General features: G+C 48.6%; 1 protein-coding gene across 19 annotated transcripts in view; it reads right to left on the bottom strand.

Annotated features, from left to right (window-relative positions):
* PCBP3 (poly(rC) binding protein 3) overlaps positions 1 to 25,435 on the bottom strand; it is a 229,399-nt gene that overhangs the window by 73,651 nt on the left and 130,313 nt on the right. For 12 of the 19 annotated variants that reach the window (NM_001428302.1, XM_010801704.4, XM_010801705.4 and 9 more), the window contains one exon: positions 17,332 to 17,413. The exons of 6 other annotated variants lie outside the window; for them this stretch is intronic. The gene's annotated coding sequence lies outside the window, so the exon portion shown is untranslated. Of the gene's footprint in view, positions 1 to 17,331; positions 17,414 to 17,787; positions 18,140 to 25,435 lie in introns of those variants that run through there. One more of the 19 variants, XM_059886292.1, reaches the window with a different exon arrangement.

The following is a 25,435-nucleotide window of genomic DNA, read 5'->3' as shown; positions in this document are numbered from 1 at the left end:
ACGTGGACAGATGTCACCAGAGATGCTGGAGCACACGCTGCATGCTGACCTGCTCTGGTCTGCTCAAGCACACACATGTGCATGCAGGTGTGTGTACACCCAGCTGCCTGCCACGTGTGCGCACCATCGCAGCCTAACTTCCTACAATGAGACTAGGGAGAAATCACGTGCCGAGAGGGTTGACCAGTGAGCCTTGGCTGCTCACGGGGACCAGACCTCCCACCACCTCCTCCCAGGACTCAGGTCACAGAGCTCCCAGGCCGTGGGTTGCCACAAAAGTGGTCCTTTTTTGTGGAAAAGAAATTTCAATCTGCAAGCAGCAGTCTCACTGAGGAAAAACGTAGGATGAAGCAGTATACTTAGATAGGACCTGACCATGCATTTACTTGCACGCCATCCACTCCTGGGCCCAGTGCCCCTGAGGCTGGAGGGTCGACTAGCTGCCTCAGCCTGAGTAGAGCTTCACCTCAAAGACACATCATTGACAGGAGCTACAAAGGACATCTGCTCTGCCTCGGACCCCATACTCCTCTTACCAGCCCCTTCCTGTGCTGGATGTGGGGGACAGAGGTCTGTCGTCGGGGTTTGGAGAGGATTCAAAGTTGAGATGCTAAAAGTTATACAGCTGTTGAGCTTCAAAGAAACAAATAAAGAAAACCTCTTATGTGTTTGCATTTATCCAAGAACAAAAATACTATGGACTCCTTTGAGAAAACCCGTGCCAAGAGGTCTGGACACCCGCCAGCGGTGGGTTTAGACGATGCTTCCAGCCCACTCCCACCGAGCAGCCAGACTCCCACCCCCAGGCCTCGCAGGACTCTGACCACACCCAGCCTAGGCCGCAGGCAGGCAGGCAGGCAGGCAGAACTTCTTCAGGGAGGTCTACAGATGGCAAGAGGGGGCCCAAGCCCCTGGATGCAGTGGAGGAAGGCAGAGGAGCCTCTTGGAGGCAGGCTGGGTGTCTGGAGATAACGGCCACACTTTCCTCCGTGGAAACCCACCACAATCTCAACCCAAACCCAAAGCCAGCTGGACCTGAAAGAATCTTGCAGAATGGGGTCAAAGGTCACCACAAAGACCAAAGAGCCAATTTTAAGACACTCACTGAGATTCCGTGCTCCTGGCTCAGCCAAGTGGTGAGCTCAATGGACCCCGTCAGAGGATGGGCACATCAGATACAAGAAGCACCATGACCCCAGGACTCTTGGGGAACAGAGGCATGGTATAACCATGAGTGGCACAGTTAGTATAAAAGTAGAAGACCAGGGTGGTCTGACCTTACACACCACACCATCATAGACTCTTAGCAGAACTTTAAGAGTTAAACTCTCCTTACTCCACCCTTGGGGCGTGGGCTGCACATGGCAATTTCCCACCACAGAGGACAGCGAGGGCAGGGGGACAGAGAGTGACATCACAGTGGACAGACTGACAGGTACACCTGCGCCAGGTGACCGAGGTCGGCGTTCATGGTATAGGTCACCAGACGGCACGCGCCCCGGACCCCTGGACAGGATGTGGTGAGAGGGGCCCTGTGCTTCTGGCCTTCCTCCCAACAACCTACAATGCCCATCCAGTCATGAGGAAAACATCAGACGAGTCCCAGCGGAGGGACGTTCTAAAAATTCCCTGACCCACTCTCCTCAAAACTGCCAAGGTCATCAAAACGAGGAAAGTCTAAGTCTATCACAGCCCAGAAAAGCCTAAAGAGACACGACAGTGTACTCTGGGACAGAAAAAGGCCACTGGGGAAAACTGAGGAATTCTGAAAACGGAACAGACTGTAGCCGGTGATGACGCATCAATAGCGGTGACCACACGTCAGAGGTGTTAGCATCAGGGACGTCTCTGTGTGGTCTCTTTTTGTTTTTTGAGTAGGTAATTATTTAATGACACAGGACACTAATGAAAATAATGTTATGAAACAAGATGGTTACGAGTAGTGGGAAGAGGATGATATCATTTCACTTTTGATAAAAAATTTTAAAGTATGTGTACAAAACACTGGGAGATAGTGTACCAAATTATCAACAGTATTTATTTCTGTTCAGTGATTAGATATTCTCCTTGCTTATGTGTATTCTTTCAAACACGATTATTTCTGAAACAAAAAAGTAAAGTTACTAAAAGAGAAATAGTTACTAAATGCAGGTGTCCAGGGGTCAAGATCTGAAATCAGGAGGTGTCCAGCTAGGGGGTCGGTGGTCAAGCCCAGATGTGGTACAGTATTCTCTTCTTCTTCTACTGGAATGCTGTTTATCAGATTGTTTCTTCTATATTTAGTATTCTTCTGTGCTCTCTTTTTAACATTTCTGTAAAGCTAAAATCGTTCTAAAGCCTTTTTTTGAAAAGCTACTGTCAACAAAACATAAGGGCAAAACATTTGCATAATATACTTCAGAAAGAACATGTAGAGGACTCTTAGATATAAATCAGACACTGGAAGCGTGTGACTAAGGTGTGTGCCAGTTCTGTGACAACCAGAGATGCCGGACCCGTGTCTGCAGCCAGCGAGATGGGCAGGGGCTGAGGCACCCTGTCGTGGAAGCCTGGCCCGGCCAGGGGCCCCCACCCTCACAGGACATGGCCTTTTGAGAAAGCAGCCGGACCCAAAGCACTTTACATGCTGAATATTTTCCCATGCTCTTAAATTTTCTTCTCTAAAACCCTTCTAACGGCATCAGAGGAACCCCTCACATTTCACCAATCCTCCCACAGTTTGGCCACTGAGGTTAATTAGGATATTTTAAACTCATTTCTTTGAGAAACATCAACACCACACATTGTGACTTGCCAGACAGGTAATTCAGTGAGTGCAAACTTCCAGCCCCAGCAATGTGGGCCGAGGACACCAGCTTTCCTTATGATACTACTGGCCACACACAGCAACCCCCCACCCCCGCCCCCCGCACCAGGCGCTGGTCGGGGACCCCAGCTCCCACAGCGAGGCCTGCAGGCTGCAGAGAGAGCTCCATGGCTGGATGGGGCTGTGCTAGTGGGGTTGGCCCCTGCATGCTCCCCTGCCAGGAGAGGAGCGCCCAAATGCTCATGAATACTGCCCCCCACCCCACCCCGGGCAAGCTCAGCTGGGGGCCAGCCTGGTGTGGGGAGCCCCTGCCTGGCTTCAGGCATTTGGTCCTCAAGCCCACTGGAGATGGGGAAGACTGGCCACCACCCTCAGCAAAGGTCATCTGCCTGCCTCCCAGCTGAAAGCCCTCCTCCAGGTTCGTGCCACCTGGGTGAGGAGCCCTCACACACCTTCTCCACCGGACCTCACTGGGTCTAAGACCTGACCTTGGCCTAAAGACCTACAGGCGGCATGAGAGGCACAGGCAGGGCCTCTGCTCCTGCCCATCCCTGGGCACTGCCCACTCAGGACAGTCTTTCTGCAACAGGGGTCTGGCGTCAGGTCCACATCTCTAGTGGATTTCTCTGGGAGGTGCAGGCTAGGGGCTGAGGTAGAGTGTGATCTCCAACCCTTCTGTGAGGTGGCCTCACCTCCCACCGCCCTGCTGAAGGCACAGCCCTTTGAGTCACAGGCAGCCCTCTGCCCCACCCTTCTGTGGCCTGAAGCTCCATCGCTGCTGATCAGCCCAAGTTCCCTGGACGGTAAGTCCAAGGTCACAGGGTGGGCCAGACCCCTGAACCTGAGCACAGGCTGGCCTCCCCTCCTAATCTCCCACCTTCCCTCTGCTGGAAGCCCCACAGGTTCCCCCAACCCTAGGGTCAGGGGGTGGGTGTTGGTCCTTCACTCCTGAGCAGCCCCAGGGGGCTAAGGAGCTCTGGAGAACAGAGGTCAGGGCAGTCCTGGACACTGGCATCCCCTCCAGGGCCACTCCCTGCCCTGCCGCCTGTGGCATCAGGGCTCACGCCCTCCTTGGAGGGGCCTGAGACCTAAACCACGGAGGGGATGGCTGCCACTGGCAGGCGGGGAGGCTACAGGTGGAAGGAGGACAGGCAGCCCCACACCTCCGTGGGCATCCGCGCTGGCAGACGCTCAGCCCCGCCCTGCAGTCGGTCCCGAGGCACCTCCACGGGCCTCATCACAGAGGCCAAAGCCCCCTGAACTCCACTGGGTGGGAAAATCGCTTTCCACGGGGGTACTGTAGGAGCCCCAGTCTCCCCTGCACACGGGAGGCCCTGCAGAGGAAAGGACGTGACTGGATCCTGGAGAAGTAAATGGCAGCCCACTCCAGTATTCTTGCCTGGAGAATCCCATAGACAGTGGGGCCTGGAGGCCACCATGAGGTCACAGAGTCCCACACACTGAGCGTCTGAGCACGCACGTGACCGGATGCAGCAACACTAGCCACTAGAGGGCAGCAGAGCTCCATTGGCCAAAGCCTAGTTCTTCAAAGAAAACGGAGGATTTGCAAAAACAGATGGGGGTGGAGGGTGGGGGACAAGTCGGCCTCTCCCCCAGCCCGCCGGCTTCCGGTTCGCACCCACGCCCACTACGATGGCAGCCTTGAATGAATGGTAGATTGTGGGGGAGGTGGGGGGCCCCTCAAAACGGGAACCGTCTCCCACCCACCCTTCTAGAATCATAGGCCGACCTGCTCTAACTCTGGTCACAGGGCCTCCCCAAGCGTCCATCTGACAGTAAGCAGCATTCCTCAGTCCTGACCATAGGCCTGGGTATGAGCAGAGAGGCCGGTCCACACGCGCACCTCTGCCAGGGGCAGAGGGCTCAGGGAGACGGCAGGGAAACCCCGAGAAGCCACAGTTCTTCACTCCTTTCAGAGAACAGAGTCTCTGGTCACTGGGCGTCTCACCTGAGTTGACACCCGCTCCCCCAGCCCTGACCTCAGTGCCATTTGGGGTGCCTGAGAAGCAGTGCTGCATAGAACAAACACCCACCTCAGGGAGGCTGCGCTTGAGTGGATGAGATAGAGGACATGCAAGACAAAAGCAGGCCCAACAGGGTGCTGAGCAGGGAGAGCAGTCAGGACAGTGCTCAGGACAGGTTGTGGGTGGCCTCACCAAGGGGCAGGGAAGGCCCACCAAGGTGACTTTGGAATAAGGACCTGAAACAAGCGAGGGAGCCAATCAGGGAGCAGAGCACCCAGCAGGCAGGCTTGTGCAAAGGCCCTGGGGTGGGGGTAGGGGTGGCGTGAAACGGGCGAGGGCAGTGAGAGGTCACCCCAGGGTTCCATCTGCTGCAAGAACTGACTCCACTTTGGCACAGCCTGTCCCTGCAGGAGCAAGGATGTCGGAAGTTTCCTAGTTTGGGAGCCTCGACTAACCACGTCTCGCTCCATCTCTGGTCGAGAATGGGAGGTTAGCTGGTTAACGGGTGGTTCTTCCCCGCTGTGTGCTCCTGGCAGGTGGCAACCACGCCTGATGCTTCTTAGTCCAGCAGCACGTGGGGGCTGCTGAGGACCGAGTGCCCAGCTGGGATGCTCACTGGGCAGGCCTTACCCTCGGCTTCAAGGGCACCCCTTCCCCACTCAGCCACAGTGCCCCAAAATAAGAGTTTCAACTTATTTTAGCACGATGCACAGCCTCCACGGTGTGCAGCTCTAGAGGGTGCCAGGAGCTTCTAGGCTGTGTGGCTCCCAACAGCCGCCCGCGCCTCCTGGTCTCCTGGCTGGACTCCCCTCACCTCCATCGCTGGCTTTTTCCACCTCGCACTTTACATCCCGACTGAAGGGCTCCTGAGGTCGGGTCAGGGCACCACCTCTGAGTCACTCATAGTCAGCTGACCAGGAACCTGACCAGCATCCACCAAACCCCTTTGCCAGACATCGTGACATAGTCCCGGGACCACGGCCCGAGTCCCACCCACTCTCAAGGGGCGAAGGTCAGCACGGCTGCTAGGCCAGGGTGAAAAGCCCACCACACCTCGTCCTGCGCTGACTTCTGGTAGGTTCCGCCGCAGGAAGTGCTGGAGGGAGGTCCAGGCAGCCCACCAGGGTGGTGGTGGGGGTGGGGTAGAGAGCCCCAAGCAGCGAGGCGGCGCTGCAGCAGGACTCGGAGCCTGTGCAGCTGTACCTCCACCAGTCAGCAGCTCCTCTGACCCCAGGGGACACTCTCTGGGGCCTGTGACTCCTGGCCTGTGACACAGCCCCTGGGGGCTTGCTCTGAGGGGACCCACATCTCAACCCCAGGCTAATGCCCACAACTCCACTGCTCTCGACTCAGCTCCATGTTATAAATATGAAAAAGAAAATACCCACCCTTCAGCGATGTGGAAAAGTATTCTGTAATTGCAAAGTGCTCTACAAATGAGGGACTTAAAGCCTATTTTGCCAGGATAATTCTACAGTGAGAGTGGAGACAAGAGACAAAGCAGAGAGAGAAGCGCAGGCACTGACTGTATTCCTTCTGAGAGCGACCAGGTCCAGACAGCACCAGAGCCAAGTATCTGCTGGGGCTGGAGCTGGGAAGACAGGAGGTCTGTGCTCTGGGGGGACACGGCGGGACTGACTACCGCCGTGTGCGTGGGGCTAGAAGCCTGCGGGTGCAGGGAGGGGTAGAGGGGCCAAGAGCTAGGCCTCCCGCTGAACATCTCCTCCAAAAGGAGATGGAGGAGGGAGGCGGACAGTGCTGTCTCCCAGGCCCAGCTCAGCTTTAGCTGCCTCTGGGCGCCCTTCCCGCTGCTGCCCAGAGGCCACAAGTGGCCCCAGGCTCTCTGGATGGACAGTGGGCACCACAGGACAACGGACTAGCTCAGTCAGTGTCACAAAGAGATGCGGGAGGGGCGTGCACCATGGTTACAGACGTGACTAGTTTCTGTAACATGATTGTGCTGAACTCTGCTGGACCTCAGGGCATGATGGTGTGGGTGTGACTCACGCAACTGTGTCTCCCTGCCGGGCCGCTTTACCTCTTGCTGCACAAGCCAGACACCAGCTAGGGCCACACAGCCGCAGCTGTCCTGACGCCAGGAGAACCCCCAGCCCAGAAGCCCCCAGCAGAAAACGCCAGCCCAGGGCATCGGAGGAGCCAGAAGCCCACAGTGGGATGCGCCTGCAAGAGTCCCTAGCCACCAGCTGCGTGGAAGAGGTGTGCTTCCACAGAGGGAGACAGAGTGACCACGTGACCACGAGCAGCCAGCCGGGAGCCTTGGAGAGGGGCACACGGGGGCGTAGCTGGGAGGTCATCTGTGATCCCACCCAGACACCCAGGGGGGCGGGGCAGGGGGAGGGCCACAGAGCAGAGCGCAAGGGTCAGGGGCAGCCAGGACTGGCTGTGAGGCTGGCGCAGAGGGTCATCACAGAGCCTGTGGACGTGCCTCCTGAGCACAGAGTAGGCGCCACTGCGTCTGGCGAGCTGCCGCCTCCCCTTCCCCGAACTGGACTGCAACCTTCTCGGCCACGTTCTCCGCTTCACACGGGCTCATGTGGTCTGCAGGGTTCAGAGCCTGCGGGTGGCTTCTGCATCCTGCTCTTCACCGCCACAAGGTGGGGGAAGTGGCCCCAAAACCCCCCATGCACTCCCCCCTCCCTGAGTTCAGAGACTCTCCAGGCACCTCCTGAGTTTTCGGAGAAGTGCAGAGTCTGGTCCAGTGCGCTTGGTGACCAGGGACCCAGGGATGGTGGGAGATGCTCTCACCAGCCTCCCTCTGGGCCTCCTGGGTCCCGAAACCCCAGGTCACTTCAAGAGGGTGCTTGTCCTCTTCTTAGTAGATTTTATATTCTGAGGCATTGCTTTTAATTAAAATTTCAGTTAGAGGGAAGTGTTGAGAAGCTGGAACAGTGGCTCTGGCAGCAGCCCAGAGCTCAGCAACCCCTTGGCTCACCCAGGATTCCATCTGCCACCTCCCAGGAGACCCATTTGGAAGAGAAGGACCTCTGTGTTTTCCGCTGAAGAATTCATTTTACTTGCTTATTTGACAACTTCTTATTGAGTTGTAATGCTGAACCTGCATTAAAGTTGTGTGATCATTACAATGCACTTCTGTGTGTCCTGTAACTGTCTCCCATTGCTCATGGTCAGGCTGGCTCGCCTGTCACACACCAGTTCATTCCCCATCATGCACACCGGCTGAGAGTGACTGTGGAGCTGTATACCAAGGTCACAGGTGTGGAGCCCTGTACCAAGGTCATCTCTGGAACTGACAGAGCCCCATAGCAACCATTGCCATGAGCCTCCCTTCCCTCAACTGGCCATCCCCCAACTCTTTATTAGGTAAAACACCCACCCTATAGCACCCTAATGCCACTCTTCTGGCAGGAAGTTTCTTTGTTTTGAGGCTATAAAAATTGGCTGCTGGCCCACAGCAGGGGTGGCTCTGCCTGGTCTTTCAGGAGTCTGGCCCTGTGCTGCAGCGCCCACATTATCTCTGCTCTCTGTTCTTAATAAACTCACTCCCTTCTGTACCGCTCTGTCTCTGGAGATTCTTTCCCAACCTGCGCACAGACCACGATAGTGACTACAGACAGCACCTGCCTTGACTCCAAATACTCTAGAGCGTATTTTCTATGTCTGGGTATACCAAGTGCAGTTATGAGAACCAGAGCACTTAACAGCAACACAAGGTCTTTACCCAGCCCCCAGCCCTCAGCAGACACACTGTGACCTCAGGTTCTCATACTTCACCTTCTTAAAATGAACAGAAGAGGGCATTCTAGAGCCATGAAATTACCAAAGCTATCCTAAACAGTATTTTCTTAAAAATTCAGGAAAACAAATTTCATGTGCTGTCAGGTACCATACAAAGATTTTCTTTTCAAAATAAGAAAAATAACATTCCTACTGACAATAAACACAAACCATAAAGCCATGCTGACCAAAACAGAAAAACTATAATCTAATATCTTTAAGTTGATTAAGAGACATTATGATAATGATGCAAGCAATGAAAAAAACATAAACCAGAATTAGAAAAACTCAAAAATTATGTCATAGAACTCAGGAAAGAATTGGGAATAAAAGAAAAAAATGTTTCAAAAATCCAGATGAAATCAGAAGACATGCAATTTAATAAATACAGCAGAGGAAAACAGAAGAAAGAGAACATTTTTTTAAAAGTCAAAAACAAAGCAATGAGAGGAATTCAAGAAGAATGATACACAGAGAAGGCAAGCCAAGAAAGCCAGACAGACAGGAGCAGGGCAGAGAGGACAAGGGCAGGGGACCAGGCACTTCGCCAAGCCAGGACTCCTGTTAAATTAAAGATGTACCTAAAGCAAAATGCACTGCTGGATTTGATCCGCTAACATTTTTTTAGGGCTTGCATACCTGTCTCAGAAGGCAGAGTTATCTATTGATTATTTTAGGATTACTCACATGATTTTTGCATTATAGTATGGCTGATCTCATAAAATGGTTAGGGAAACCTGACTTTTTCCATTCTCTAAAACAGTTTGCATACCGAATAAGGACTGTGTTTCCTCTCGGATATGTGAGGACATGCCAAGGAGCAGGATGCCCAGCCACACTTGAGTGCAGACTGAGCGCCGTTTCAGTCATTCCCATAGTTACCCAGACTTTCTACATCATATGTGGCCAATTTCTTGATTTACATTTTTCTAGAAAAGTATCCATCTCATGTAGACTTTCCAATTCTGTTGCATAAAGTTGTAAACATCTCAGAGGTGTTCTTTGCTGCCTTAACATTTTTTGAAGTTTTATTGATGTGTTTTTCTGTACTGGAGTCTACCGATGTTGTGACAGTCGCAGGTGCCCAGCACAGGGCTCATCCGTGCACACACAGGTGTCCAGCCTCCTCAGAGCTCCCCTCCCATCCAGGCTGCCACATAACACTCAGCAGAGTTCCCTGTGCTGTATGCACAAGGACCTTGTTGGTTTTCCATTTTAAATATAGCAGTGCATACATGTTGACTGAAAGTTTTAAGAGCCTCCACATCTTATATCTACTCCCTGGTCCCCCAAGTTTTAAAGTTTTGTCTTCCCCCCAACCCCTGGACCAGAGTTGCTGTTTTAAGTGTTTCATATTTCTTTACCAGCATTTATTACACTCAGCACCATGTTTTCACATTCTGCTGTGTTCACCTCTACCTTTAACTTTATTAATTTGTCCTGAATTATTTTTTAATTCTTTCTCTAACATGTAGAGTCATGGGATTGTTTTATTTAAATATCTCTGGTTTTCTAAAATTTTCTCCTAAGAATTGCTTTGACAGCATCCTTCATGTTTTGATGTTCAGTATTATCTCATTTTCCTTACTTTTTATACAGTTTATGCTTTTATTTAAAAGCATCCTCAAATCTCCAGACTCCAAATAACAGAGTCTGGGCTGCTTTTGGTTGTCATTTTGTGGTTAATTTCCATTTTTATTGTACTTAATGATTTCTGCTGTTGAAAAATATGATATTCTTTAAAATAAAATACATGGTGAATATATTTGTGAATGGTCTTGGTGTGTTTGAAAAATTGGAAGAAAGGAGGGAGGGAAGGAAGCAGGAGAGGGAGGGAGGAAAGAAGGAAAGTATGTTTTGTGTCTGGGACAGACTTTGTCAGGAATGCTATTCAGGTTCATCGTGACCATATGCACTTTTTGTCTTTTCAATTTTTCAATTAAAGTTTCCCATTATGGTACTAGATTTGTCCATTTCCCATTCTTAGAGGCTCTTCCTTCATAAAATTTACATCTATGTAATTATGTACATAAAAGTTCATGAATATCATATCTTCTTAGGGGATTACAACTTATCAAAATGATGTATCTTTGTCCCATTTAATGCTTTTCATCTTTTTCTTGAAAATAATGTTGCTTGGGCTGCTTTCCAGTGATTAGCATTTGCTTAGTAGCCTCCCAATACATTTTCTGTTTCGGTGTCATTTTAAAGACAATCTGAGTTTTGCTTTTTAACAGAGAAATTTCACATATACTTGAACTAATGCCTACAAGATGTCTGGCTTTAACACTTTGATTTCTAATTTGCTCCTTTTTCTCTACCTTTTGGTTGTTCCAGAGTTTTTCCTCTACAAGAACTGAAGTTGCACCATCTGTGCCTATGCCTGGTGGCTCCTGGTAGACTGTTAGTTTGTTCAAAAGCACATTCATACACTATAGGCTTGAGCAGTATCTACATTCCCCCAGAAGAAGAATCGAAGTCTAAGAAACCTTCACTCTTCTTCTCATCACCATAGAAAGTGGAAAGTGAAAGTCACTTAGTCGTGTCCGACTCTTTGCAACCCCATGGACTATGCAGTCCATGGAATTCTCCAGGCCAGAATACTGCAGTTGGTAGCCTTTCCCTTCTTCAGGGGATCTTCCCAACTCAGGGATCGAACCCAGGTCTTCCACATTGCAGGCAGATTCTTTACCAGCTGAGCCACAAGGGAAGCCCAAGAATACTGGGGTGGGTACCCTATCCCTTCTCCAGCGGATCTTCCCGACCCAGGAATCAAACTGGGGTATCCTGCACTGCAGGTAGATTCTTTACCAATGGAGCTATCATTATATAAATACATATATGTAAGATTTTTTTTGGCTTGTAGTATGGAGACAAGCAAAAACAAGACCAGGAGCTGACTGTGGCTCAGATCATGAACTCTTTATTGCCAAATTCAGACTGAAATTGAAGAAAGTAGGGAAAACCACTAGACCATTCAGGTATGACCTAAGTCAAATCCCTTATGATTATACAGTGGAAGTGAGAAATAGATTTAAGGGCCTAGATCTGATAGATAGAGTGCCTGATGAACTATGGAATGAGGTTCGTGACATTGTACAGGAGACAGGGATCAAGACCATCCCCATGGAAAATAAATGCAAAAAAGCAAAATGGCTGTCTGGGGAGGCCTTACAAATAGCTGTGAAAAGAAGAGAAGCAAAAAGCAAAGGAGAAAAGGAAAGATACAAGCATCTGAATGCAGAGTTCCAAAGAATAGCAAGAAGAGATAAGAAAGCCTTCTTCAGAGATCAATGCAAAGAAATAGAGGAAAACAACACAATGGGAAAGCCTAGAGATCTCTTCAAGAAAATTAGAGATTCCAAGGGAACATTTCATGCAAAGATGGGCTCGATAAAGGACAGAAATGGAATGGACCTAACAGAAGCAGAAGATATTAAGAAGAGGTGGCAAGAATACACAGAAGAACTGTACAAAAAAGATCTTCACAACCCAGATAATCACGATGGTGTGATCACTGACCTAGAGCCAGACATCCTGGAATGTGAAGTCAAGTGGGCCTTAGAAAGCATCACTACGAACAAAGCTAGTGGAGGTGATGGAATTCCAGTTGAGCTATTCCAAATCCTGAAAGATGATGCTGTGAAAGTGCTGCACTCAATACGCCAACAAATTTGGAAAACTCAGCAGTGGCCACAGGACTGGAAAAGGTCAATTTTCATTCCAATCCCAAAGAAAGGCAATGCCAAAGAATGCTCAAACTACCGCACAATTGCACTCATCTCACACACTAGTAAAGTAATGTTCAAAATTCTCCAAGCCAGGCTTCAGCAATACATGAACCGTGAACTTCCTGATGTTCAAGCTAGTTTTAGAAAAGGCAGAGGAACCAGAGATCAAATTGCCAACATCTGCTGGATCATGGAAAAAGCAAGAGAGTTCCAGAAAAATATCTATTTCTGTGAAGATCTTTATTGACTATGCCAAAGCCTTTGACTGTGTGGATCACAATAAACTGTGGAAAATTCTTCAAGAGATGGGAATACCAGACCACCTGATCTGCCTCTTGAGAAATTTGTATGCAGGTCAGGAAGCTACAGTTAGAACTGGACATGGAACAACAGACTGGTTCCAAATAGGAAAAGGAGTACGTTAAGGCTGTATATTGTCACCCTGTTTATTTAACTTCTATGCAGAGTACATCATGAGAAACGCTGGGCTGGAGGAAACACAGGCTGGAATCAAGATTTCCGGGAGAAATATCAATAACCTCAGATATGCAGATGACACCACCCTTATGGCAGAAAGTGAAGAGGAACTGAAAAGCCTCTTGAGGAAAGTGAAAGTGGAGAGTGAAAAAGTTGGCTTAAAGCTCAACATTCAGAAAACAAAGATCATGGCATCCGGTCCCATCATTTCATGGGAAATAGATGGGGAAACAGTGGAAACAGTGTCAGACTCTATTTTGGGGGGCTCCAAAATCACTGCAGATGGTGACTGCAGCCATGAAATTAAAAGACACTTACTCCTTGGAAGGAAAGTTATGACCAACCTAGATAGCATATTCAAAAGCAGAGACATTACTTTGCCAACAAAGGTCCGGCTAGTCAAGGCTATGGTTTTTCCTGTGGTCATGTATGGGTGTGAGAGCTGGACTGTGAAGAAGGCTGAGCGCCAAAGAATTGATGCTTTTGAACTGTGGTGTTGGAAAAGACTCTTGAGAGTCCCTTGGACTGCAAGGAGATCCAACCAGTCCATTCTGAAGGAGATCAGCCCTGGGATTTCTTTGGAAGGAATGATGCTAAAGCTGAAACTCCAGTACTTTGGCCACTTCATGAGAAGAGTTGACTCATTGGAAAAGACTCTGATGCTGGGAGGGATTGGGGGCAGGAGGAGAAGGGGACGACAGAGGGTGAGATGGCTGGATGGCATCACTGACTCGATGGACGTGAGTCTGAGTGAACTCCGGGAGTTGATGATGGACAGGGAGGCCTGGTGTGCTGCGATTCATGGGGTCGCAAAGAGTCAGACACAACTGAGCAACTGAACTGAACTGAACTGATGGAGACAAGATGGTGGAGTAGAAAGACATGAGTTCACTTCTTAGGAGAACACCGAATCACAAGTAACTGCTGAACAACCAGGGACAATAAACACTGGAAGCTACCAAGATTTTTCAACTATCACTTTAATTTGCAAACCAACAGGCATCAGTGATTATTCAGAGTAGCTGCATACTGCCCAGGATTCCTTCCCGCCATTGTCAGTGGGACCAAGTGCCACCCTCTCTATGGATGGCTGTCTCCCTCATTTTTGTCAGTCTTGGGGGTGAGGCTGGAAACCTCTGAGTCCTTGACTGTCTGACAGCACCCTTCCTTTGCCCTTCAATCTGGATTACGGCAGTGTCTCAAATTCCAGGTTTGGAATCTTTTCTCCCCAAGTACTTTGAAGATATTGATCCAATTAACTCTAAAATACTCGTGTGGTATAGAGAATTTTACGTCAATTGATAGCGAGAGCTTTGCTCCTTTTGCTGACCACTTTGGGGTTTCTCTTTGGTCCTATCCTAAACTTCCATCCCACTGCCTCCCAGCCCTTATGGTTTCTCCGCCCACCCCATCTCGCCCAACATTTCATCCCTGACATGCTCTGTGCCCGTCAGGCGTCTTCCGAGACACGTTCGTCACCCTCTCTCAGTCTTCTCCACTCTCTCCTTTTCAGAATGCTCCTGACAACCATGCGAGCTTCTCAAACTCCCCATGGGCTCCCCCTCTTCTCTTACACTCTCCACCTCTCAGTCCTTGAAACCTGCATCTGGGACAGCTCTGGGTGCTTTAGGCCTGCATTCTGGAACCATCCTTGGTTCATTTGTCCAATCACTAATTCCTTCTTCATTTCTGTCTGTTCTGCAATTTAAACCATCAAGATTTTTTCATTTTCATAACTTTTCTTTCCAAAATCTTTGCCTGTCTCTTTTGAAGGAGCTGTTGCTTTTATGAATGCTCTTCTCCTCATGCCATTAGGTCTTCCCTGGAACATGCTCTTTCATTGCACTTGGTACTTCTCTCCCCTGCTCTGTGGTTCTCAAGGGTGTGACAGTTTTCGGCTCTGCCCACAGTCTGCTTTTGAGAAACATGACTCGCCTGCATGGATACTGGTTCTGCAAGTGTCCGAATTCAAATACTTACCTGCAGTAGGCTCGCCACACATCTCCTGTGATGTTTTCATTCACAAATGTTATTTGCTTCTGTCTCTTGGTAATTAACCTGAAGTCTGAGCTTCTGACTCAGTGGCCCCTGTTTCTGGGGCAGCATGGACTCTGTAGTCTTAAACTCTCTGTCTTTGGAGGATCCTGGCAGGGGGGACAGTAGGTGAGTGTTCTGACCATCCTGTTCCAATCTGTGAGAGATGGATTTGTGCTCTGATTTTTCTTTTTACCCTATTTAGGGGTTGTTTCCTAGCCAGTTGATAAAAGAAAAAAAGCCCAGAAACACCCTTCTTAAGTTCTGGTTGATAAGTTAATGTCAACGGCCAAAGCCTGGAGCCAATGTACGGCCTCCGTCTGCCTCTAGCCTGACCTGGGGAAGGCCTCACAGAGGCACAGGTTAAGTGGGCCTGGGGACAACCTGCCTGAGGTCCCAGGGCAGAGCAGGGAGGAGAGTGGGACTCACACGCAACAGGCTGAACAGAGAGGGGCCCTGCCCCAAGGTGACCGCCCAGCCCAAGGGCAGGCTCTGGAGCAGACAGCCAGCCAGAAACGGCCACAGCCTCACTTCAGCAGCAGAAGCTAACCACGCAGCCACTCTGTATTTATGTAAGTCTTACCCTGCAATTTCCCCGTTGTCTTTAATTACCCCATGTCACCACATAACACTTGCCCTAGTTAAATGGTTGGCAGTTACCATAGAAACCAAGTACTGTTCTCTAACTGGAAAAGGCGGTTGTATTTTTTAAATATTTCTAAGTTATATTCTACTTTGATGGAGATCAATTTACAACTGCCACCAACTTGAAGAGAAAGTCAACCACGGTCACCGCCCACCTTTGCTGTCCCAGCCCTCCCTTCAGGAAGGCCCCTTCCTGGCCCACCTGTGGAGCAGCCACATGGGCTCTGCGCCTGCGCTGGGCTCCTTCTGTCCTCACTTGCTTCCTCCTCCCGCCTGGCGAGAGCCACAGCCCAGAGCCCCACAGTGCCACGCCTCTCCCCAGGTTGCCGCTTCTTCTCATACCACAGATGGCACGGAGCCTAGGGCCCCAACCCTGCCCTCCCCTGGCCCAGAAAGGCCCCCAGAACGTCCCTGCACCATGGCCAGAGGCCGGAAGAAGTTCAACCGTAAGCTGGCCCACACGAGGGCGTCCTGTCCTGTGTGTCACCAGTGGGCGACCACTGGCAGTTCATGAGGACCACACGCATCTCACAGGATTTCCTCATCTTCTCAGCTCCTGGTACCCCCTCAGCTTCCTGGGACAGACCTGCTGTGCAGCACGTCCATGGCTGCTTCATGACTGCGTGGCCCCTCAGCCCACCTGCCGCCCTCACAGAACCAGTCCTGTTTTCGCTCATCGACAACACTCCCCTGGGCTCCCCCTCACTCCCCCTCTCCCCGCTGTTCATCAAAGCCCCTGTTCTCCTGCCCGGCTCTTCCCCTCTCTTCTCCTCCATGTGCACCCGCTTTCCACCTTGTCTGTCCAGACCACCTGGGTGAAGCCCAGTTCTCCTTCCCCACCCACAGGAAGGCTGGAGTCTGCTCGGCTCTAAAAGGTTTACGTGGGACCCCACCCCTAGTGGAAGCTGCTATCTGGCCCCAGTGTCCCACCCTCCCACCGCTGTGGCTACACAGGCCTCCAGCTGCTCTCCAGCCTCCTCGCCTACAACCTTCACATTGGCTGTTCCCTCTGCCTTCCCCATCCATGACTTGCCCCCTCACCCTTACTTAGTCACCTCAGTGAGGCAACTCTGACACTCCTGTGGGTCCCTGGCGGCCCCTGCTGGGGAGCACGCACACTTGTTGTCCCTTGCCCTCCCCTTCCCTACCCACGGAGCGCGTCACCTCCGGACTGCTTAGGCTGCATCTACCTCTGACGCTGTTTCTGGGGACAGAGCCCATCAGTGTGTCTGCTGATGGATGCAACCCCTCCCAGAGCCAGACCGGGTGCAGACAGCAGACCTGAGCTGTCTGCCCAGCGACTCTGCAGGCTCCGGGACAGCAGCCCTACCCTCCCAGCCTCACTTAAAATTGTTCCTGAAATCAGTTCTGATTCTGAAGCATCTCATCTCCTTCACTCTGCTCCTAGGCCAATGACAGAGTGGCCATTCTGTGTGGCTCAGGAGGGGCAGCAGCACGCAGCCCAACCGCATCGCTGCAGGAACCAACGTTCCTTCTCAGTTCTCTACAAACCACCCTGTTGAAGGAAATGAACACATAAAAAGCACATCTGAGAGGCTGTGAGCACCAGCAGGTGGGAGCCCACCCCAACAGGGGCCTCTCCACATGCCCGGTGGCCAAGCCAGGTTACTGGGAGTCATGGAACAACTGAGAGTTAAGAACTTGGAGAGAAGTGGTCAAGCAAAGGGTCAACCAGAAGTGAGGACCAGGCCCGGCGTTGGGATGGCAGGGGAAGGTCAGATCCGGGCTGAGGTGGGTCAACCGACAGGCACTGAGGTTGGGCGCAGGCAGGGCACAGGTGGCAGAGCAGGCCGGGGGGAGGCGGGGGTCACAGGCGTCACTGGCTGGAACAGGGGGGCCGGGCGAGCAGGTCACCAGCGGGGGTAGATGAGAGTACCTGCGAGTGGCTCCTCCTCCCGGCCTGGGGACGCCTGTCCTGCCAGCCCGCCTGCTTCCCCGTGGGCAAGGACACTGTCCATCTACCAAAAAGCAAGGGAAAAATGTCACGTCACTCGATGAGCTCAGCATGCCCGAGATCCCGCTCAGCCCCGCTTGTTCCTGGTCATCCTCATGTGTGGAGACTCATAACACCTTTATACGTGAAAGTTGTTTTGCATCCGTTAGCAATTGTTATAACAGAAATACATTTAAAAGCTGGCAACACACTTGAAGACTCAGAGGTGTCCGGGTGCTCTGGGCCCAGCCAAGTGCAGCATTCACTTAATGGAGTAAAGTGTGGAGGAGGGGGCCCTGCCCTGGACGGGGTTACCCTCCCAAGGCTCCTCAGTGGATGCCAGCAACAGATGCCAAAATGCTCTGAAACTGCAAGGTCCAGTCATTATTCTAATCCTACCTAATGAAGAATGTTCCAGAAATATAGGCTGGGTTATGAAAATGCGAAAAGTCTTTACAAGGAAGAGACACTACCAATTCCTAAACACTTGTTACTTCCCAGCGCTCTCCCGTCTGTTCTCTCACACACTCTGGCGGGGTGAGGAAGCAGTCATCATCACCACTTCACAGAGGAGCCTCGGGCTCAGAGGAGAGCAGTCGTCAGGGTTGCAGGGCTGGTGATGCCCACCGCAAGATTCTCAGTGACCTGGCCGGAGACCCTCCAAGGGCGCTGGCCGCTCCGGGATGTGTGCACTCTCCTGGCAGGGGCGGGGATGCTCCCTCAGGGGCACGGGCAAGGGTAGGGCTCCTGGCCTTCACAGCGCTTCAAGTGACTGTGTTCTGTGTCCCATCTCCATAGGGACAACAATGATGCCAGAATACTCTCCACTTGCCGCATTCCCCGGTAATGGCTGACTTACTTCATGGTTCAGGTTTCAATTATTAAATAATATTAGCACATCATGAATTTGACATGACCTTGGCAATGTATATAGATTCCTTTATTAATGTAACTATTAAAACTTTTCATGGTCTTGGGCAGTTTTCATAACTCTTTAAAACTATAGATACTTAAATATAAAGAGTAAACATTTAAACAATGAAGAACAAGACTCTGGTAGCATTTCTGAGCTCAGTCACTGTTAACACCGCCCGGCGGATCCATGCATCACATTCCACGCACACGGAAGGAACACGCGTGTCCATTATGCACCTGGCATGCGATTCTTTACCATCAATGCATCTTAGGACTTTTTGACTCAACACAATCAGAGGTACCTTGGCATGAGATGTGAAATACTGTACACTTTTAATTTCAGAGAAATTAACCAAAATCATCTCCATATGGGTCTCTGCAAATTACATCCCCATCAAATTCCTGAGTGCTGTTTCTCTAGCCACTGCCGATGCAATTCACTCTCAAACACTCAACTTTGACAAACTGAAGGACGAAAACTGTTACCACAGTTTAATTGTTGACACTTGAAAGCTGTAAACATCTTGAATGAGGCTGAGCTCTTCCTCATGTTTACCAAGTATCTGTACTCTGTGTGGGGCCTCATCCACTAAGCAGGACAGGCGATGACTCACAAGGATGAGTCAGGAGTGACCACAGTTACAACCCCCCACTGCCCAGTATGAGTCCTCATCGAGCTATTTTTGGCTCTTTTGCTAGTAACTCTGGATGATGCTCTTAAATCCCTGTGCACTGATTAGTTGGCCCGAAGAGCATGAAACGCATGACTGGCGCCCCTATCCCCTCTGTACACCCTGCCCTCACCTCCCTCCCGTCACTGCTATGGACACTGCTGCTGTGACCTGATGAACAAGGTCTGCAATACCAGATCCCCGACCTCGACAGCCCCCCATTCCTGCAACTCTGCTCCTGGGCCCCCACCAGCCTGTCTGTGGCCCTTCTTTCTGACTCCACTGAGCTGTCTGGAGTCTGGCTCCATTTTCAAGAAGCCCTGCCAGTGAGGGTGCATACGCATCACTTCTCCCCAGGACCTCACATGTCTGAAAATGTATTATTGAGAAAATTCTTTCTTCCCTAAAGATTTTGTATACTTTCTCCAGTGAAAATTGCCGTGGAAACATCCAGGGCCAGCCTGATTGCTCTCCCTTATAATTGATATAAACATAAACAGCAAAATGGGTAGGAACTGAGAAAGGTACTTCATAAAGGAAGAGGAGAGGTCTAAATGGCCAATAAGCACATGAAAATGTGCTCAGTCTCATAGTGGTCAAAGGTGGGCAAACTAAAACCAGAAATAGATGCAAATACATGGACCTCCCTGGTGGCTCAGCTGGTAAAGAATCCACCTGCAATGTGGGAGACCTGGGTTCAATCCCTGGGTTGGGAAGATTCCCTGAGAGAAGAGAAAGGCTACCCAATCCAGTATTCTTGGGCTTCTCTGATGCTCAGTTGGTAAAGAATCCTCCTGCAATGCAGGGGGCCTGGGTCTGATCCCTGGGTTGGGAAAATTCCCCTGGAGAAGGGAAAGGCAACGCACTCCAGTATTCTGGCCTGGAGAATTCCATGGACTGTATAGTCCCTGGGGCATGGGATGGCAAAGAGTCGGACACGACTGAATGTCTTTCACTTTCACTTCACACACCCACTACACTGCCTTAATGTAATAGTCTGGCAATACCCTGCCAGGTGCTGGAGAGGGCAAGGTGCCTGGGAACTCCTAAACACCAGTCACTTAGGCTACTGTTTTCTTCTGAAAAATCCCTCTACTATACAGGAAAAAAACATGTATTCACTAATTAGAAAAATTATGATGCATTCAATCCCAACCAAAGATAACCAAACCATTTTTACAGGTAGAAAAGTATTTAAATTAACAGTGAAAACAAATTTATAAAAGTAATAAGCAGATGAGAAGTAAATAAGCAGAGTGTGCACTTGCGCAGATGGGATGTAAGCAAGGCCGATGGTCTGAGCTGGGGAGCTGGGGCTTCCCAGGGAACCCTATTGCAGGACAGTCCCTGGGGAGGCACTTTGGGAGGCACATCCTCATTTCTGCACTATTTCCTTCACCGACTTACAAACCTTTCTGAGGTTCACAGTTGTTTTGCACTCTGAGTGCATTTACAAGTAGAGTTCCAGCACAGCCAAGCACAATAGGATCTAAGGATGGGTCCCAGCCTGGGGAAAACCCAGACACACAGAACCAGACCCAGAACCATGAGTTGGGGAGGTCTGTCTACATCCTCTCACAGAATGGACACACACAGGCTGCTGCTACTCATCTAGACACATGCACGAGGACATTCCTGCCATGCCTTCTGCTGTTGTTCAGTCGGTCAGTCGTGTCTGACTCCACAACCCCATGGACTGCAGCATGCCAGGCTTCCTTGTCCTTCACCATCTCCTGGAGCTTGCTCAAACTTATGTCCATCGAGTCGGTGATGCCATCCAACCATCTCGTCCTCTGTCGCCACCTTCTCCTCCTGCCCTCAATGTTTCTCAGCATCAAGGTCTTTCCCAATGAGTTGGCTTTTTGCATCAGGTAGCCAAAGTATTGGAGTGTCGGTTCCAGCACCACTCCTTCCAATGAATATTCAGGGTTGATTCCCTTTAGGATTGACTGGTTTGATCTCCTTGCTGTAAAGGGACTCTTAAGATTCTTCAGATCTACAATTCCAAAGTATCCATTTTCCAGCACACAGCCTTCTTTATGGTCCAACTCTCACATCCATATGGAACTACTGGAAAAATCAGAGCTTTGACTATATAGACCTTTGTCGGTAAAGTGATATCTCTGCTTTTCAATATGCTGTCTAGGTTTCGCACAGCTTTTCTTCCAAGGAGCAAGCATCTTTTAATTTTGTGGCTGCAGTCACTGTCCGCAGTGATTCTGGAGCCCAAGAAAATAAAACCTGTCACTGTTTTCACTTTTTCCCCTTCTACTTGTCATGAAATGATGGGACCAGATGCCATGATCTTAGTTTTTTGAATGCTGAGTTTTAAGCCAGCTTTTTTCACTCTCCTCTTTTACTTTCATCAAGAGGCTCTTTAGTTCTTTGCTTTCTGCCACTAGAGTGGTATTATCTGCACATCTGAAGTTTTGGTGATATTTCCCCCCAGCAATCTTGATTCCAGCTTATGCTTCATCCAGCCCGGCATTTTGCGTGATATACTCTGCATGTAAGTTAAATAAGCGAGGTGGCAATATACAGCCTTGACGTACTCCTCTCCCAGTTTTGAACCAGTCCATTGTTCCATGTCTGGTTCTAACTGCTGCTTCTTGATCTGCATACAGGTTTCTCAGGAGACAGATAAGGTGGTCTTGCAGTCTCATCTATTTAAGAATTTTCCAGTTTGTTGTAATCCACAAAATCAAAGGCTTTAATATGAAGTAGAAGTAGATTTTAAATGAAACAGAAGTAGATTATTTTTTGGAATTCCCTTGCTTTTTCTCTATGATCCAACAGATGTTGGCAATTTGATCTCTGGGTCCTCTGCCTTTTCTAAAGCCAGCTTGTACATCTGGTAGTTCTCAGTTCACATACTGTTGGAGCCTTGCTTGAAGGATTTTTCTGGTGGAAATGGTTACATCACGGAATTGGTGAATGTCCCTTTTTTGGAGCCATAGTGCTATAATACCACTCCTAATAGTTTGTTTACTTAATTTGGGGGGTAAAAAAGTCATTGTAGAAAGGGGGGAAAGGATGCTGCTCTCTAAAATCTAGTGTAGTTTTGAGAAGCAGTGGGAAGAGGTGATTGCTTGAAACGTCATAGTGTGGTAGGATCTCCATTTTGCTGCTACGCCTCAGCCAGCAGAGCAGAATGAGTGTATAAGCCAGGATGTGGCGATTTCGCTCAGGACACACACCCAGAGTGTTGTGTGCATGCACCAGCCACAAGACACGCCAGATACAGCTCTGAGAGCGATGTGTGTGTGTGTGTATGTGTGTGGTGTTTGTCGCTCAGTCATGTCTGACTCTTTGCAACCCAGTGGACTGTAGGCCACCAGGCTCCTCTGTCCATGGGATTCTCCAGGCAAGAAATCTGGAGTGGGTTGCCATACCCTTCTCCAGGGGATCTTCCCAACCCAGGGACTGAACCTGGGTCTCCTGCATGCGAGCAGATTCTTTACCATCTGAGCCACCAGGGAAGCCCCCTGAGAGCAACGGGCCATCTTTAATTCTGGTTGCTCTGAAGGTTTTTTTGCTGTAGTTTTTAGGAGTCAAGCAATGATGCCCATACATGAAAAATTAGTTTTGTTTGCTTGTTTGCTTGCTTCTTTATTTATTCATTTCAGGGTCAGCTGTTTCAGAATCGAGCATATCTTCCAATGCTTTAGGAAACTCCAAGGCCTTTATATCTTCAAATATTTTTTTGAAATCTCCCCTCTTCCTGGGCTACTCATTACATACGTGAGATCTTTTGACTCCGTCCCACAGGTCTCTCACATTGTATTATTCTAGTCTCTTTTCTCTTGTGCTTCAACACTTCACTGAACCACTGCCCACTTCATGAAGCCCAAGTCCAGTGTTCTGTTACAGACATCCAGTGAAATTATTCATTTTGTATCCTTTATTTTTTTTAATTCATAGGATTTTCATAGATTATGAAATCATAGATTAGGATTTCACTTGAAATTTTCTATTTTAATATATTCTTTTTTTTAATTAATAATCTTCATTGTTTTAAAGTTTTTGTCTGGTAGAGCAATTATATAAGTCCTCTGTGGTTTTAGTTCTCATCTCTTGTTTTTTGCTCACTGGTCCACTTTTAATGTTTCACTAAATACTAGACATTGTGGTTGAAAATAATTTGGGCTCTAGACAATGTTATCTTGCTCCATAAAAAGGGTCCTGCTTTCTTCTTGGCAAAAAAATCAGTCGGTCAGTCAGCTTTGAGATATAATGGACATATACTAAGATATGCATATATTGTGTACACACTAAAAAGTTTCATCACATGTGTACATCCATAAAGTCATCACCAGTCAGGATAAGGAACAGGCACACTCTGGTGTTCTCTGTGGCCATCTGCAATTCCTTCCTCTCTGCTTTGCAACAACCACCATGTCCCAAGCAACCTCTGACTTGCTCTCTGACACTACAGAACTCACTTTCTTTAAAAGTTTATATAAATAAAAGCACACTAGATGCACACTTCCGGTCTGACCACTTTTACTCAGCGTAATTGAGATTCCCCAATGTCATTGTGTGACCATACACCACAATTTGTGTAGTCATTCATTTATGGATAGACACTGAGATGCTTCCAGTATTTCAGTTTATTAAAAAACAAATTTCTGCAAGCATTCTCGCTCAAGTTCAGTTCAGTTCAGTCGCTCAGTCATGTCCGACTCTTTGCGATCCCATGAACTGCAGAATGCCAGGCCTCCCTGTCCATCATCAACTCCTGGAGTTCACCCAAACCCATGTCCATTGAGTCGGTGATGCCATCCAACCATCTCATCCTCTGTCGTCCCCTTCTCCTCCTGCCCTCAGTCTTTCCCAGCATCAGGGTCTTTTCAAATGAGTCAGCTCTTCACATCAGGTGGCCAAAGTATTGGAGTTTCAACTTCAGCATTAGTCCTTCCAGTGAACACCCAGGACTGATCTCCTTTAGGATGGACTGGTTGGATCTCCTTGCAGTCCAAGGGACTCTCAAGAGTCTTCTCCAACACCACAGTTAAAAGGCATCAATTCTTCTGTGCTCAGCTTTCTTTATAGTCCAACTCTCACATCCATCCATGACTACTGGAAAACCCATAGCCTTGACTAGACAGACCTTTGTTGACAAAGTAATGTCTCTGCTTTTTAATATGCTGTCTAGCTTGGTCATAACTTTCCTTCCAAGGAGTAAATGTCTTTTAATTTCATGGCTGCAATCACCATCTGCAGTGATTTTGGAGCCCCCCAAAATAATTCTTGCTCAAAGCTTTGTATGAATATACGCTTTCATTATGACTGGGTAACACCTCATAGTGGAATGACTGGTGGGTGTATATTTAACTAGCTTTTTGGCTTAACTGCCAAAATGATTCAAAAGCAAAGATACCATTTTACATTCTCACAAGCAGTATGGGATGGTCTCCATCTTTGCCAGTGCTTGGCAGATGGGTCACACCAAGTAGTATCTCACTGTGAATTTAATTTGCATTTAGCTAATGACTAGTGATGTTTAACTTCTATTCATGTACCTACTTGCCATCCACACATTTTCTTTGGTGAAGTGGATGGTCAAATCTTTTGGTCATTTTTAATTATGTTGTTTGTTTCCTTAGTATTGCATTTTAAGAGTCAGTTATACATTCCAGATAAATTAGATTTGCAAATATTTTCTCTCAGTCTGTGGTCTGTCTTGTCATTTTCTTAATACTGTCTTTTGGAAAGTAGAAAATTTAAATTCTTTTAATTTAATGAGGTCCAATTTATAAACTTGTTTCTTTGATGGATAATGCTTTTAATGTATTAACTAAGTAAACTTTGCCTAATGCAAGGTCACAAAAAAAATCATGCTTTGTTCTTGGTGTATAAAATTATAGATTTCTGATCTGATTCAAATTAATTTTTATACATGATGGGAGATGTGGATGAAAGGTCTTTTCTTTCCTTTTTTTTTTTTTGCATCTGAATGCGTAATTATTCCAGCACCATTTTTTGACAAAACTAGCCCTTTCCATTAAACTGCCTTGGCACTGTTGTTGAAAACTGACTGCCCATCTATGTGCAAGTCTGTTTCTGATCCACTGGTCGATTTGTCTCTTAACACCAACATCACACTGTCTTGATTACAGTATTTTAAAAATAAATCATGGAACCAAGCGGTGTTAGTTGTCACATTTCTATCAAAAAATCCCTTGTTTTTCTTTTTTGGAATTCTCCTTGGGAGTCCACTGAACCCACAGACCAGTTTGAGGAGACTTAGTATCTCAACAACACTGAGTCTTTGTGCAATGTATAGTTTTCCCTTGATCTGTCTTCAATAATTCCATTCAGCAGTGTTTTGCTATTAGATGTACTGTTTTTCCATTTCTAATTATTTGTTGATAGTATAGAGAAAGACACTTGATTTTTTGTATCTTGTATATGGTAGCCTTGTTAAACCCAGTTATTCTTGCAGCCTCCTTTTGATGCTA

This window comes from Bos taurus, chromosome 1, assembly GCF_002263795.3.
Source record: "Bos taurus isolate L1 Dominette 01449 registration number 42190680 breed Hereford chromosome 1, ARS-UCD2.0, whole genome shotgun sequence".
NCBI lineage: Eukaryota > Metazoa > Chordata > Mammalia > Artiodactyla > Bovidae > Bos > Bos taurus.
This window is presented reverse-complemented; position numbering and strand designations above follow the sequence as displayed.